The following is a 16,657-nucleotide window of genomic DNA, read 5'->3' as shown; positions in this document are numbered from 1 at the left end:
GCACTGCTCGATCATACGACCGCCGCGAGCTGGGAGCCAGTGCCAGTTGAATAGCCCTTTCAGCCTCTAGCCTCCAAGGTTCCACAGCTCCCACGGCATCGTGGTTGGTGCGGCGTCCGCCTCGGGGGCAAGCTGCCGAAACCGGGGAACCTGAAAGCGAGACAGAGCATCTGCCACGCTATTGTCCAACCCAGGGACATGCCTAGCCAGAAACAAAATATTAAGTTTTAAACACCGAAGGGTGAAGGCACAAACCAGCCTCATGACCCTCGCTGACCTAGATGTAAGGGACCGGAGGACATGAACCACCGCCTGATTGTCGCACCAAAAGTGGACAGAGTGGTTTGCCAAGGTGTCCCCCCATAGATGCACTGCTACTAGGATCGGAAACAGTTCCAGGAAGGTGAGGTCCTTACACCATCCCTTCCTAACCCATTGTACCGGCCACCGTTCGGCACACCAGTGACCTTGAAAATAGACACCAAACCCAAGGACCCAGAAGCGTCGGAGGCGACCTGCATATCAGCCGCTAACATAAGCGGCTCCCTCCAAAATGAGACCCCGTTAAAGTCCCTGAGGAATGCCTCCCACACTTCCAGGTCCTCCCTCATCCCCCTATTGATGGAAAGGCGATGATGGGGGAGACGAAGTCCCCCCATGGCATCGCACAAGCGCCGGAGGAAAGCCCTACTGGAGGCTACGACCTGGCAGGCGAAATTTAAATGCCCCACCAGCTGCTGGAGCTCACGCAACGTGGCTTTCTTCTTCCCTTTAAAAAGAGCCAGCCGCGTTCTAAGGTCGAAGAGCTTCTGGGCAGGCAATCGGGAGGCCTGCCTGATTGTGTCCAGCTCAATCCCCAAAAAGGTGAGGGTAGTAGCCGGACCTTCCGTTTTCTCGTGGGCGAGAGGCACGCCCAACTCATCCGCCAAAGCAATAAAGCCTGTCAAAAGGCGGTGACACTGCCCCCCCCGGGGGGCCCAACGAAAAGGAAATCATCTAAATAATGGGCCGTGGCGCGGCATCGAAGCTGTGACCTGAGGGCCCATTCCAGGAACGAGCTGAAATGCTCAAAGGCTGCACACGAAATCGAGCAACCCATCGGCAATGCCCTATCCATATAAAACTGGCCATCGAACGAGAAGCCAAGCAACTCGAAGTCATAAGAACATAAGCAAAGCCATGTTGGATCAGGCCAGTGGCCCATCCAGTCCAACATTCTGTCACACACAGTGGCTAGAAATCCAGTGCCATCTAAAGGACTGTCAGTGAGGCCAGGACACCAGAAGCCCTCCCACTGCCTTCCTTCCAGCACCAAGACAACAGAGCACCACCTCCCCACAAAGAGAATACCATCTATCTCCTGTGGCTAATAGCCACTGATGGACCTCTGCTCCATATATTTGTCCAGTCCCCTCTTGAAGCTGGCAATGCTTGTAGCTGCCACCACCTCCTGTGGCAACGAATTCCATGTGTTTATTACCCTTTGTGTAAAGTAGTATTTTCTTCTATCTGTTCTAACCCGACTGCTCAATAATTTCATAGAGTGCCCACGAGTTCTTCTATTGTGAGAAAGGGAGAAAAACACATCTTTCTCTACCTTCTCTAACCTGTGCATTATCTTGTAAACCTCTATCATGTCTCCCCTCAGTCGTCTTTTCTCCAGGCTAAAGAGCCCCAAGCGCCTCAATCTTTCCTCATAGGGAAAGTGTTCCAACCCTTTAATCATTTTAGTTGCCCTTCTCTGTACTTTTTCCAGTGCTATGATATCTTTTTTAAGGTGTGGTGACCAGAACTGTACACAGTACTCCAAATGAGGCCTCACCATCGATTTATACAGAGGCATTATGATACCGGCTGATTTGTTTTCAATCCCTTTCCTAATAACCCCTAGCATAGCATTAGCTTTTTTTATGGCAGTCGCACACTGTGCTGACGTTTTTAGTGAGTTATCTATCATGACTCCAAGATCTCTCTCTTGGTCAGTCTCCGCCAGTTCAGACCCCATCAACTTGTATTTATATTTTGGATTTTTGGTTCCAATGTGCATTACTTTGCACTTGGCTACATTGAACCTCATTTGCCACATGGATGCCCACTCTTCTAGCCTCGACAGATCCCTTTGGAGTGCCTCACAATCCTCTCTGGCTTTCACCACCCTGAACAATTTCGTGTCATCTGCAAATTTAGCCACTTCACTGCTTAATCCCAATTCCAAATCATTAATAAACAAGTTAAAAAGCATTGGACCCAATACCGACCCCTGTGGCACCCCACTGCTCACCACCCTCCACTGTGAGAAGTGCCCGTTTATACTCACTCTCTGTTTCCTATTAATTAGCCAGTTTTCGATCCACAAGAGGACTTGGCCCTTTATCCCATAGCTACTGAGCTTACTTAGGAGCCTTTGATGAGGAACTTTGTCAAAAGCTTTCTGGAAGTCAAGATAAACAATATCTATCGGGTCTCCCTTGTCCACTTGTTTGTTCACTCCCTCAAAGAACTCTAACAGATTGGTGAGACAAGATCTTCCCTTACAGAACCCATGCTGAGTTTTCCTCATCAGCTTTTGGTCATCAATGTGCCCACTAATTTATTTTTGATAATAGTTTCCACCAACTTACCCGGTATTGACGTCAGGCTGACTGGCCTGTAATTTCCCGGATCTCCCCTGGAACCTTTTTTAACGATGGGGACAACATTAGCTACCTTCCAGTCCTCAGGAACAGATGCAGAGTTTAATGACAGATTACATATTTTTGTGAGGAGATCTACAAGTTCACACTGGAGTTCTTTCAGAACTCTTGGATGTATGCCATCTGGGCCCGGTGATTTATCAGTTTTTAAATTATCTAGCAGTCGCATAACCTCCTCTCTCGTCACCTCAATGTGACTCAGGTCTTTCAAAACCCCTCCCAAAGTCAGTGCTTCCGGAGTGGGCATGCACTTCTTATCTTCCACAGTGAAGACAGAAGCAAAGAACGCATTCAGCTTCTCGGCCATTTCCCTATCACCCTTTAGTAATCCTTTTACGCCTTGGTCATCCAAGGGCCCCACTGCCTCCCTAGCTGGTTTCCTACTTCTAATATATTTAAAGAATTGTTTATTGTTTTTCTTTATGTTCTTTGCAATATGCTCCTCATATTCCCTTTTTGCCTGTCTGATCACAGACTTGCACTTTTTTTGCCACAGCTTATGCTCCTTTTTATCAACCTCACTCCGACTAGTTTTCCACTGCCTAAAAGAATCCTTTTTACCTTTTACAGCTTCTATTACATTGCTTGTTAACCATGCTGGCCTTTTCCTAAACCTATTTGTGCCTTTCCTAACCAGCGGTATATATTTAATTTGAGCTTCCAGGATTGTAGTTTTAAATAGTCTCCAAGATTCCCCAAGTGTTTTGACCTTTTTTACTTTCCCTTTCAGTTTCTTCTTCACGTACCCCCTCATCTCAGAAAAGTTACCCCTTTTGAAGTTAAACATGGCTGTGTTGGTCTTATTTGGCAATTTCCTATTTATACATATGTTGTACTCAATAACATTATGGTCACTGTTCCCAAGTGGTGCAATCACATTTACATCTCTCACCAGGTCTTCAGCATTACTGAGGACCAAATCCAGGATCACCTCTCCCCTAGTAGGTTCTGTAACCATCTGTTCCATAGCACAGTCATTGAGACAGTCTAGAAACTCACTTTCTCTCCCCCGATTCGAACACCCATTGGCCCAGTCAATGTGTGGGTAGTTAAAATCACCCATTACAACACAGTTTTTTTGTTTAGCAGCCATCTTTAATCCTGTCATCATTTTATAATCCTCCTCTATTTTCTGATCTGGAGGGCGATAACAAACTCCCACAGTTAAGTTTCCATTTGGGCCCGTAATTTCAACCCATAGCATTTCCAGAAGCGAATCTAATTCAGTTACCTTCTCAATCTTACTGGAATGTATACCTTCTCTGACATATAGAGCCACCCCACCACCAACCCTTCCCTCCCTATCCTTCCGATATAATTTATATCCAGGAATCACCGTGTCCCACTGATTTTCCTCATCCCACCAAGTTTCTGATATGCCCACAATGTCTATGGATTCGCCCAACACTAAACATTCCAGCTCCCCAATTTTACCTCGGACACTTCTAGCATTTGTAACTTCCCCGGCACACCTGTAACTTCCCCGGCACACTTTGCCTCGAGACGTAGTTAGGTCATCTGCACTGTTTGTCTCCATCTCAGTTGACAACTCTAATCTATCTCCCTGTAGAAGTGTTATACCTAGCCCTTCATCTCTCTGAGATGAACCATCCTGAACCAGAGACACTTTATCTCTTGTCGGCTTTCCCCTAGCATTTAGTTTAAAAACTGCTCTGCCACCTTTTTGATTTTAAGTGCCAGCAGCCGGGTTCCTTCTCGGGACAAGTGGAGACCGTCTCTCTTGTACAGCTCCCGCTTGTCCCAAAAAGAATCCCAGTGCCTAACAAACTTGAACCCTTCCTCCCTACACCATCGTCTCATCCACGCATTGAGACTCCTGATCTGCGTTTGTCTCTCTGGCCCTGCGCGTGGAACAGGTAGCACTTCTGAGAAGGCTACCTTGAAGTCGTCCGGGTGAACCGGCAGAAGACGAAATGCAGACTTTATGTCGCATTTCGCCATCTCGGCCCCCACCCCGCATTGCCTAACAACCTTGACAGCCTGATCGAAAGAAGTGTATCGAACAGAGCACATGTGCTCAGGGATGGCGTCATTCACTGACCCCCCTCTAGGGTAGGACAAGTGATGAATGAGCCTGAATTCCCCCACGGCTTTCTTTGGGACCACACCGAGGGGCGACACTCTCAAACACGGGACCGGAGGGGCTGGAAAGGGGCCCAGAACACGCCCCTCCAAACATTCTTTAGCTATTTTACACCTAACAACCTCCTCCATGCCCACAACTGAACGTAAATTAGAGGACATGAAGGGAGCCCTAGGACCCTGAAAAGGAATCCTAAAGCCATAACGAAAACCTTCCAACAAAAAGCGCGCTTCCGCGCGTTTAGGATACTCCACAAGGAGGTGTTCAAGAACCGTCAGGTTTATGGGGCTGGGGCCCTTTTCCAGCAGTAGCTGGGGGCCCCCCGCCCCCACCCCCACGCCTTCCCGCCCTCTTAGATTGCCTGGTGCAAGAAGTGAAAGGGTGGGGGCCACCACAGATTGGGCACTGGTGTTTAAAATTACACGCCTTTCTGGAGCACACCCCTTGGGAACTAAAGTCCCAGCACAGTAGCCGGGGTTGAACTGGCTGCCCCGCGGGTGCATGGGTGCCCTGTGTAGTCTGACTCCTCTGCACCAGGTGGCCACTATCAGAGCGGTCACCTGCATTCGGCTTGGCCGGGGACATGACCTGCAGCCAAAGCTGCTGGTGTATCCTGTCCCACTGCCATGTCGGGTTGAGAGCGGCACGCATACGGAATTCCTCGTCGTATTGCAGCCAAGCTGCACCAACGAAGTCCGTATGTCCTCTGTAAATTATATCAATGTATTGAAACAACTGGGCAGCCTTCCAAGGCTGGGCCCTAGCCACCACGCCGGCATAGATTAACATGCCTGGCAGCCAGTTATGCCAGTTCCGCTCTATTTTCCTGCGCCTCAACCTTTCCTTATCGCGATCATCTAACTCCTCCTTATCTTTCTTTTCCAAATCCCGAAACAGGAGATTGAAAACATCCACATATTCGCCACGCAGAATCTTATCCCTAGTGGCGAGAGTTAAGTGATCACCTAGGGGCATCGCTGTATCCCCAAAAGGCATAGCTCCGAATGGAATGGACCCATAACCGTGTGTCCCCCCCGCAGGGAAGCCCCACGGATAATAGCCCCACTGATTAAAGTGGCTCACCGATGCCTGGGAACCAGGGACCGGGGGGGCCTGTCCCGAAGATGGGCCAGCTACATTGCTACTAGCGGCCTGAAGCGCATTCCATGGTGCTTGGGGCCACGCAGGATTAGCCCCATAGAACTGAGGGGGAACTCCTATCGTGGAACCCATGTGCCCCTGGGGTGCAGATGGTGGAGCAGTTACTTGACCCCAATGCCCCCAGGGCCAAGACCCTGGTGTAACAGGTGCAGCCGACTTACCATCACCTTCAGGAGGTTGAATTGCAACTGCCACCTGCTCAGATTCCTCCTGCACGCTTTGCTCAGCTACGCCACTCTGTTCAACGGTCGTGGCTTCAGTCACCGTCACCTCGCAGGCTCGCTCCCCTGCTGCTGGTGTACCTGTACTTTCAAGAGCAGAAAGCCTATTAAGAACATCGCGCTGGAAGGTGGCTGACGAAGCCAAAAGGGTTGAGTGAGCCCTCTTTGCTCTGCCGAGTGCTGAGCTACCTGCTCCCCTGGCTTGTTCTAAGGCAGTCAAGCGAGCCAAGATGTCTTGCCGGCCCTGCAAATCACCCTCATCCTCCGATGAGGAAGAAACCGGGGCTGGCCTCTTTGATAGTGGATGCTTCGCTGGCTGTTTGCCCTTAGACGGCCCTTTTCCCTTTCCAGGCATAATGTACACTGGGCCAGTACAACCCCACAGGAAAGGAGGAAGGCCACTCAAACGCCCTGCTCAGAACAATGCTTAATACCCCACACGACAGCAGGGACAAAGTTCAAGCCAGCGCCTCGTCAATCCCTATAACAACCCACCCTAACAGGGGGGGGGGCGTGAGATTCAACCACTACTGGGGGGGCAGACAAACCAACACCTTCCCTGCCGCCTCCCTGGGGGGGGAGGGTTGGAAGATGGGGAAGATATCCCTCAGTGCCAGCCACCCACCAGGGGCTGGGGGGGGAAATGGGGGAAGCTCGACAGCCCCTAATAGGACCCCCCCTCCGATAAAGACCCCCACGTTCTGGCGGCCTTCAAGGCCCCGACCAAACTGTTGCCCAGAGGGGACTCACAACCCCTCAACAAAATTAAGGCGCGGCCGCGCGAGCCGCGACGGCGGCTAGGCGCGCGGGCTGAAGCTGGCTGAGCCGAGAAGGCAGGCGCCGAGTCACCCAACTCTGACCGCAGCCGCAGGCCCAGGCGCTCGCTCCCGCGCCGCGGTGCGGTCGCTGGGAATCAGGCCTGCCTCGATGAAGCGACGCCGGGCGGGCCGCACCCGGCAGACGCGGGTACGATCGGCCGGCGAGCGGCAGCAGGCCCTCTGCCCGGCCGCTTGCCCAAGCTGTCCAAGGCCGCCGAGGCTGCCGACCTTCCTCCTAATGGGCTCCCGAGGCCCCTGCACAGGCCTCGCAGCCGCTGGCCCTGCTCTCGGAGAGCTCCAACGAGCACCTCTCCCACGAGCAGACACGCGGCGACTGAGGAGGACCTGTGGGGCGGAACCGGCTAACTAGCCGTTTGCTCTGCCCCCAGGCCAATGCCCAGATGGGCTTAAGCGCGAGCTGTCTTTGCTCCTTCCGGAGCGGCAAACCTGGCCCCCATCCGAGCAGCCTTGCTGCCGTATGGGTAAGTGCCGCAATATATTGATATGAAATTGATGGTTTTTAAAAAAACATTCAAAAGCTGTGGGTGTTCAGGTAAGACTTAGGTATGGGTGGCAGAATTTCTTCCCTTTTAGACTTCTCTATGCAAAGGCTGGCAGTGTGTTAATTTTTGATCTTTTTTTAAAAAAAATCAGCCCTTAAATCCATATAGCAATATAAACATGAACAAAAATAAAAGAGGGGTGCTGTGGTGTCACTAATGATGCTGACAGCACCCTTGCTTGAAAATCCTAATCATGGCCATTTCCACACATCCTTAAATGGATGGCCTACTTACTGAATGCTGGTGGCTTTCCCCCTTCACTCCTGACGTCTCCATTTTCAAAAAGGTTGCAGGCTGTTTTGTTTTCATTTTTTTTCTGGGAACGCACTTTCCTACAGTCCCTGAAAAGGTGCTGAAAAAATGGAAGCCAAACAGCTGCGACTCTTTTGAAAATAGACATATGGAATGAAGGGGAAAAGCCACCAGCATTTGGTGAGTGGGCTGTCCCTTTAATGACGTGTGGAAACAGCCTATGTCAGGTATGTGAGGAAGTAAATAAACCAACTTCACTACTGTGAAAATGTAAAGGGAGGCAGATGCATGGAAGGACTATAGATAAATCAATGTTAGTATTTATGGATTGACTGCTAAGAAAATCAGGAATAAATTGAGCATACAGAATAGCTCAGAGGCAGGGCATTGGACTTTGTCTACTCTGAGGATATCTTTCCCTTAAGAGTAAACACTGAAAATTGGATGCATTCTGCTCTCAGTTGCATTGTGGGCACTGCTCAAATGGAACTTATTTTATTTATAGTCTGCCTTTCTCACTGCGACTCAAGGTGAATTACACTATATAGATCAGTAAGATTAACAGCTGGTACATTTAAAAAACAATACAATGGGGTATATGATAGTACCCAGTACCAGTAGTATAATCTACAGGCCCTGTCCCTTTACCAAGAAATCTATCTGATTCATTTCTTACAAGACAGATCTATTTCTAGAGTTAAAAGCCCTCCTAAATAATTCAGTTTTGCATAGTTTGTGGAAAGCCAAGAGAGTGGGAGCTTTCCTGTGCTGGAGAAGTGACAGCCCACTAAGAATCTAGTTGCTGTAAATACGGCCGATAAAGCAGTTTATTTCACTTGTACCCTAGGGGGAACTGTGGGTCATTCTCTTAATGTTTAGGGTTTATTAAATGTTTTCTCTTGCAGTTCAACTTATCTCTTGTTTTATTCTCTCTCTGTTGTCTGTTAGTATGTGTTAGTGCTTGTGATCCAAAGGCCTCTCTGCTGCATTAATGGTCTGCACTTTTGCAAAAAATCCTGTTGCAGTAAATTCATTGAAAGCAAATTCCAAAGTGTGGATTGGATTAATTCCTGAACTCTGCCAACATCCTTCCTGACCCCTTCAGACAGGCCATTCCATTAGGTAAGGGCCATGACAGAGAATGCACTTCTGCAGACCACTGTTGATCTTGCCCATTTGCAGGGTGGTATCTGCAGAAGGCCCTGTTCAGAGAAGCAAAGCTGCTATGGCAGCAGAGCTGAATATAGCAAACAGCTGGACATAACTGAGTATGCCTAGGATTGCCAGCTCCAGACTGTGAAATTTCTGGAAGTTTTGGGGGTGGAGCCTGGAGAGGTCAGGGCTTGGGGAGAGGAGGGACCTCAGTTGCATATAATGCCATAAATCCCACCATCCAAAGTAGTTGTTTTCTCCAGGGAAACTGATCTCTGTTGCCTGGAGATCAGTTGTAGTTCAAGGAGATCTTCAGCCACCACCTGGAGTTTGGCAACCCTAAATACACTCTGCAGAGTTTTTTTTCCCCTTGTAGAGCTCTGAATGCCTGGTTGATACCGCATGCACTCCCTTCCTGAGAAGGTTTCTTTTTTTATTATCACGTAAAATAGTTACATTCTGTCTCCAGGCATCTCTGGAAAATATCCATTGAAACATTTCGGAAATTAAGGCAGTGCTGACTTCCTGGTTGATACTAAACAATTAAACTGCTCTCCTTGGAACGTACAGTCTGTACTTAGCTGGTTATTTGTAAAATATATTACCCTTTTCAGACTTTGTTAATCTAAGGGACTCCACCTTTGGCAAATACATTTACTCTATAATAGATTAGTACAGGACAGGGATGCCACTTAGGGCAAACTGCAGACCTTCCAATTGACTCCCATTTTTCCTATTGCAGATAATTAATGCTATAACAATTACTGGGACTTTTTTGTTTTATTTTGTAATTTTATCTTGAATTTATAACCAAGAGCAGGCCTCTGAACCTTGTTACATAATTGTTCCATTGCAACAGCCAGGGCATGTTAAGATAGGAGAATTACAAGAATCCTGAGACTAGCAAGAATACTGCATTCTTTCCTTTTAGAGTTAAGGAGACATCCTTTATTAGTGAGCCACAGCCAGAAATTTTTAACAAGAACTATGTATATTTATAAATACAGTTAAAGTTTTAAATCTTAACAGCATTATTTCAACACTGGGAGAAGTCAGAAATTTTCCTGTCTCACTCCATTTGTCTCACTGTCTGGTTTCATTGTTGTTGTTGTTTTTAGGCACCCTAACCCTTAATTTACACATACTGTGGTGGCAGATGATGGAGTATTTTTAGAAGAATGCTGCAGGCAGCTTCATTTGCTTCCAGAGGTTATCATGGCAGAAGATTCTGAGGTTCCTTCCTCCACTTGAAGCCAGCTGGGTGACTTTGGGTCAGTCACAGCTTCTAGCCCTCTCAGCCCCACCCACCTCACAGGGTGTTTTGTTGTGAGGATAATAATGAAATACTTTGTAAACTGTTCTGATTGGGTGTTAAGTCATCCTGAAGGGTGGTATATAAATCGAATGTTGTTGTTATTATTTTGTCTGCCTGATCCTCTCCAACCGTTGTGTCTAAATACTCCTTAAAAACCTGAAAATATGCCCCACAGTGAACTCCTTTCTGAAGCCAGGAATGTTATCTTCACTAAAGACATTTATTTAGATTCAGCAGTATGTGTACATTATTAAAAACAGCCTTCTTACCTTTTTAAAAAGAATACTAACAATATCACACACAAATCTGGTAACACCCAAATGATCATATGGCAAATAAAACTGGAAAGTATGCCATGTTTATGAACAATTTACAATGCTGTGACTTTTGAATGTGTAAGATGAAAAAGCATTCCTTATATACAAGAAAATAATCTCTGTTTTTAAAGACAGAGCCAGATGCTTCTGTTCAATGTGGAGACTTCCAGGCTTTGACTAAGCTCAACTTCTGCATCTCGCTGGTGGAACCAAGCAAGAACTTTTAAAGGAAGTTACACCAATTCTGCTTAGAGGTTGCTTGAGCCATTTCCTTATACTACATCCCTTTTGCTCATGCAACTCCCCCCTTATAAACAAAAACAAAAACCCTCTTCTGAATAATTTGCCATACTTTGCAATACATTCCTGGACGTATGCTGGTGATGAGACGAGTACTAAAAGACCCCTGCACTGTTCTGTTGAACAATTAGAAGCCTGGGCAGAAATAACTGCGTTTATCTTTAACAGTCTCTTTTGAAATCCATTCTTTCCCATTTTTCTCTCTCACAAACTCAGAATACCACCAGATATATTTCGAGCTTTTCAAAGGTCCCTCACCCTCTTGTAGCAATTATCACAGGCCTCCAGGTGTTTATCGGTCCATCATCTTTGAGGAAAAAACTTGACCAGTCTTTTCTACAAGTTGTGAACTAATAAATCCAACATTCAACCCACAGCTCTATCTTCTAAAGGTGTTTCTACTCTCCTCCGGGCTGTATACTGCTAATAACGGGCAATTCTTATTACTGGCAACAAATTAACCTCTCACACACATTTATTTGTGAAAGTTGCATAGCAATCTAAATTCTTTGAGAATGATACACAAAGTTTTAATAGTAATTACTGTATAGATAATCAAGTAAAATGTGCAAATACTAAGTCTATTATGATGCTATGTGTCTCAGACACAACACAAAAGCTTGCATGTTTGTAAAAAGTAACTGATCTGATAAAGGGTGCATGATTTTTACTTTCTTAATTGGCTTCTGACTTTTTGCAGGAACAATTATGCATGGGGGCAACTGCATCTGGACAGCTCTCTTACCACTCTCTGATACATCTCTGGCTGAAACAGGTGAACACTTGAATTTTATTTCAGAATGAAATTGGTCTTTACAACATTCTTCTTCCAGAATATTCTTGAGCAAAAGCTGGACTTTTCCTAGCAGTCCTCTTAAAATAAATGGAACATTTGGAAGTTCTCTGCCAACATTTCTCATTCCCAATCTTCCCTATCAGTGGTTCCCCTCATCTCCCTCTTTCCCAAAACTTACCTTTGAGAGGGAGAGTAGATGAACTAGTAGCAGTCAAGACAAAGCAGTGGTGCAACTGTTGTGTATCTCTGCCCTTGTGTTTGCAGCAGCTGAGGGGAGGGGAGTTTCTGACACTGTTAGCAGTCTTGGCATCTGTCACTGAAATTCCTCCTGGCTCTATCCATTAATCTAAAAGGAAATAAAACCACATGTCCCCAGAGTTTCCTGGAGTGATGGCAATTTCAAAGCATGTACTCATATTACTGGAGGGATGAGACGAAGCCCTCAACACAGGAGAGGACTCCTACAACAGTAATAGCTGCAAGGTGACATACAGGTTTTTTTACTCTTGCCATAACACAATGGCATGACAAGCTGCACCTGTTCTGCACGACTGTGAAAAATATGAAAATCTCATCTTCAATTGTGATGGAAGTGAATTTAAGGGACTAGAATATTTTCATGTGCCTTTCCTATTTTTATGTAATTGAACTGTATTTTTACTGTGCAAAGCAGAAAGTGAACACTGGGGTAAAGTGCCAAGGCAGATGACATGTGCAAATGCCAGTCACTGTGAAGTGCCTGTTATTTGAAGTTTGGTGAAAGGCTACCTACATATGTACACTGGCCTAGCTTACTGGTAGTAAGATGCACCTGTAACCACTATGTACTATGCCATATTCATAGACTGATAAGGGAAATCTCCTATTTGTACTAATCATGCCAGACGAATAAGAATAGAGAAAAGAGGAGAGAAAGACCAGCTGCAAGTAGGACAACCAGAGGAAGTTTACCTTCAAGAAACAGAAATAGCAGGCACTGAACTTTGCTCTAGAAAATAAGGACGCAGAGAGAGAAGGATTTGCATCCTTTCCCCTAGACCAGCTGGACGCGTCAAGCACTTGAAGAGCTCCCAGGGCCAGAAGGGAGCCTAAGTAGCTTCAAAGAAAAAATAGTATTTGCCTGCAAAGCACAAAATGTTGCTAATAAAAGATGTTCCTTGACAAGATAATCTTGAGGTGATAAGCAATGATGTCCAGAATTGTTCTTCCAATGTGAGATAGGGGTGGTCACTTGCTTGGACCAATGCAGTCCCAAGGTTGTAACTTGTATAACTTATGCTAATTGACCCTAAGGTATCAGTTCTTATGTTGTAGCATCATAGCTATGAAGAACTGATCAGTCCAAGGAGCTTTTCTATCCTGGTAACTGTATCATTCTTCCTTTGCTTATAAGCAAATAAAAAGGCCTATATTTATTCATTTCCCTCATCAGGACTCCTGTGTATTCTTCTTTACCAATTGGGCTAAAACAAGATAAAGCACTGAATTGTGTACAACAATTGCACCTGATTGCAATTATCTGTTTAGAAAGTCCATTATGGTCCAGCTGATTTTCTACTACAGAAATGATGGGTGTTGACCCAAGGCAGGGAAAAAACCCAGGTGTTTTATGTATCTTTTTTACTACTGGGATTACTAGTGGCTCATTGGTGGGCCCCATTTCTATTAACAAAACAGCACCAGGTAGAAGATTAAATTCCTTTGGCCAAACTAATTGGTCCAGTATTAATTTCCTTATCACACAATTGCTTTTAAAATTAAAGAAGATAGCAGAATATTATTTATGTATTTACATTATTATGCTGCCTTTCCATCCAAATAGGTCCTCAGGGCAGCAAACATCAAGACATTAAAATATTTCAATATTAATACTTCAAGACGTTAAAACAGCATTTAAAATATATATATAAATATATAAAATATTCAAACAATTCAATAAAAATATATACACAAATAAATGCAACAACATAAATAGGGAGGACAGCCAATTACAGTTAGCTGAGGAATGCCAATGAAAACAAAATAATGTCTTCACACACTGGCAGAAGACTATAGAGGGAGTTTCCATTTCAGCACCATGACCAAGAAGACTCTTCTTAGGTTGCCACACACCTATCCACAGGTGGAAGGGGCACCCAAAGCAGGGTCTGTGAAGACAACAGAAGTGGATGGATAGGTTCGTATGGGAGTAGGTAGTCCTTAATGTACGATGGCCTCCAGCCATATAGGGCTTTAAAAGTCAATGCCAGCACCTTGAACTGGGCCTGGAAGGAAATTGGGAGTCAGTGTAGATTGGAAAACAGAACTGTTCCCAACACCAAATAATCAGAAGTGATTTTGATTGCATATTAAGTGTTGTTCAAGAAATGGATTGTTGTTGTTGTTGTTGAATTGGTGGGGCATCTGATACTTGGCCTTTTGTAAAACCAGCTTTGCTACATTCTGCTAGAGTCCATTTCTTTAGATGTAAGAAAAGTATCCTGTACTGGTAGACTTGTGAGTGTATCTGCATAAATATAAAATTACAAAATTAGGCATATAGCTATATAGAGAAATATTAAGAGGAAATGCTGTGTAAACTGAGTAGTTGATATATGAATCCTCAGGGGTTGATACAAAGAGAACAGTAGTAGCTGCTGTCATACTGGATTGGTTTCAGCCTGCTGCCTGGCCAAAGCCTGGTGTTGTGGATGACTTGGGTGTTGGGGCCACAACAACACTGATATCAGCTCCTGAGTCCATTGGTGGCATTTCCAGACAATCCCTGAGACTGCCCAGCCAGCACCCATTCAATCACTTTGCTCTAGAATAGTAGTTTTGAGACTGGATGAGAGTTATTAAACTCTCCTGGCTCCAGACTTTCTTTAGGAACCTACTACCTGCTTATATGACCCTTGCCCCTCCTGGCTGCTTAAATCTGCTGGGGTGGGACAGATTGGAAACACTAAATGTCCTGAGAGAAGGGGTAGTTGCCACTGCATTGAAGTGGCCAGTGGACACGTCAATGCAGTGGCAAGGGTCATTTAAGCAGGTGGTAGGTCTGAGCCTTCCAAGAATCCTGTACACATAGATTGGATACACTGAAAGGTATCACATACAGCTGGACAAGTTGGCATCCTATCACTGTTAACGTAGAGTCCAAGTCAGAATGAATGTGATAGATTTTATTGCAAAGTGTTTAGCAAAATCATTAGGAATTTGCACCAAGAAAGTTTCCATTTCAGTTTGGCTCTGGGGGGTTCCAGAAAAAATCTTTACTAGTTTGTTCTGGATTGGCCAGTGCCAGCTGGGAACGATTTGTTTGTTTGTTTGTTTGTTTGTTTGTTTGTTTGTTTGTTTGTTTCCCATTTTCTTGAATTTTGACCTGTTGTACATGCTTTGGCCATGCATGTGCAAATGCATGCTCTTCTTTTTAAGGAGGGTGAGAAAACGAGGTTCTGGGCAGCTGTTTTTGCAACAGCACCAAAATTGCACAGTCCTCCCTCTAAACCCCTTTAGTTTGAAAGTGGGGTTCTTTGTTTATGGACCCCAAAGAATGCTTGGTGAAGGTATGCATCAAGACACGTGTTGAGCTGCACGCACACACACACACTGTTCTTTTCAGGGGGCTTGGGGAAATGAGCTCTATTCACAATTAATCAAAACCCACATCATCCAAAAACCCTTCAATCCAATCAGTTTATTCTCAAGCACATGAAAACTAACCCAACAGTCAACCCCAAAGAAGGTGAGTATTGGCAGGCACACACAATTCCTGAAAGTTTACTGACAAAGCAGCACTGGCAGGGCATGTCAGCACAGCACACAAACAGGAAAGCGCTCCGTTGCCAACCAGCAAAGTGCAGTGAAAGGGAAAAAATGCTTCTTTGAAACCTGCTGTTATGCAATGTTTCCCTGTGTTTTGTAGTTTTTTTCCCCCCACAATGTGGGGTGACTCTTCCTCACCCTAATCTGCTTTGCAGCACCCCAGGACTCTGCTGGCTTCCAGCCTCTCCTTGTGCTTTGTATAAAAGTGCACAGAAAGGGCGTGCCAGAGGTTTATTTTTCAAGGGAGGGGAAGTAGAGGGAGGATGGACCTCTTTTTTCCTATTTTTCCCTAGAAAAAGTGGGAGACTGGACAAGGTGTTGGCTGCTAGTATCCCTTTCTGACTAAAACCATTAACCTATAGTTGAATGAAAAGAAAAAAGGAGAAATCACTGGAAGACAAACAGAAAGAAAAAATCTGACCAGGTCTGTCCTTCCACATGGAATACTGATCAGGAAACACTATGTGTGTGATCAGGAGCGTATGTGTGTGAGTGTGCATGCACACATTGCTACCTCTCCATCATTTAATGCTGGGCTTTCTGGGCAAGATGAAATTCTTCCTGCTACTCTTCAACCTGCTATCTTTGGAGGACTTCTTTAGTCACAGTGAATGGTCCTGGTAACACTATGGCAACCAAGTGAAGGACAGCAGCAACAGAAGGCCACTAGATGGGTATAAGCTAACTCCACATGCCTGGGACCCCCATAGTGCAGTTCTTCTTTAATAATTGCTTCCCCCCCCCAATTTTCACCCTAATCTGCATAACATGAGCCTTTGCTGGAGCCAGGGGCTCAGAGGATAAAGGAGACCCTCCCTCCTCAGACCCTACATGGTTATTGCTAGCTGGCCTTTCCTTGCATTGTACGTAAAAGTGCACAGAAAGGGATGGTGATGCTGGTACTGATGACACCAAGCCATGTGCTGGTCTCTTTCCTTGTGCAAAATAAACCTTTGATCCCTATGAGTTACTCAATGCCAATGCCATTGCCCAGGAAGCACTGAAAAAAATGTATTCATATGCTATGAACATCCCCTTCCTGCCAACAAAGTTAAAGCTAAGGGTTCAGTCTCCCCCCTTTGGAGTCAACTGGTTGCATGATGAGTGCAGACTTGCTGTTAAGGAAAACAAGATACATCAGGCTGCAGAGTGCTCTAC

General features: G+C 45.6%; 1 long non-coding RNA gene across 3 annotated transcripts in view; it reads right to left on the bottom strand.

Annotated features, from left to right (window-relative positions):
* Window positions 1-11,974, bottom strand: part of LOC129329706 (uncharacterized) — a 52,309-nt gene extending 40,335 nt beyond the window's left edge. For 2 of the 3 annotated variants that reach the window (XR_008597010.1, XR_008597011.1), the window contains exons 1-2: window positions 11,871-11,974; window positions 6,120-6,260 (exon numbers count right to left, since the gene is read on the bottom strand). This is a non-coding gene — a long non-coding RNA (uncharacterized LOC129329706). Of the gene's footprint in view, window positions 1-6,119; window positions 6,266-11,870 lie in introns of all 3 variants that reach the window. The other variant, XR_008597012.1, reaches the window with a different exon arrangement.
* Window positions 11,975-16,657: the final 4,683 nt, after the last annotated feature.

The sequence above is a fragment of the Eublepharis macularius genome, chromosome 5 (genome assembly GCF_028583425.1).
Source record: "Eublepharis macularius isolate TG4126 chromosome 5, MPM_Emac_v1.0, whole genome shotgun sequence".
In the NCBI taxonomy this organism is placed as follows: domain Eukaryota; kingdom Metazoa; phylum Chordata; class Lepidosauria; order Squamata; family Eublepharidae; genus Eublepharis; species Eublepharis macularius.
This window is presented reverse-complemented; position numbering and strand designations above follow the sequence as displayed.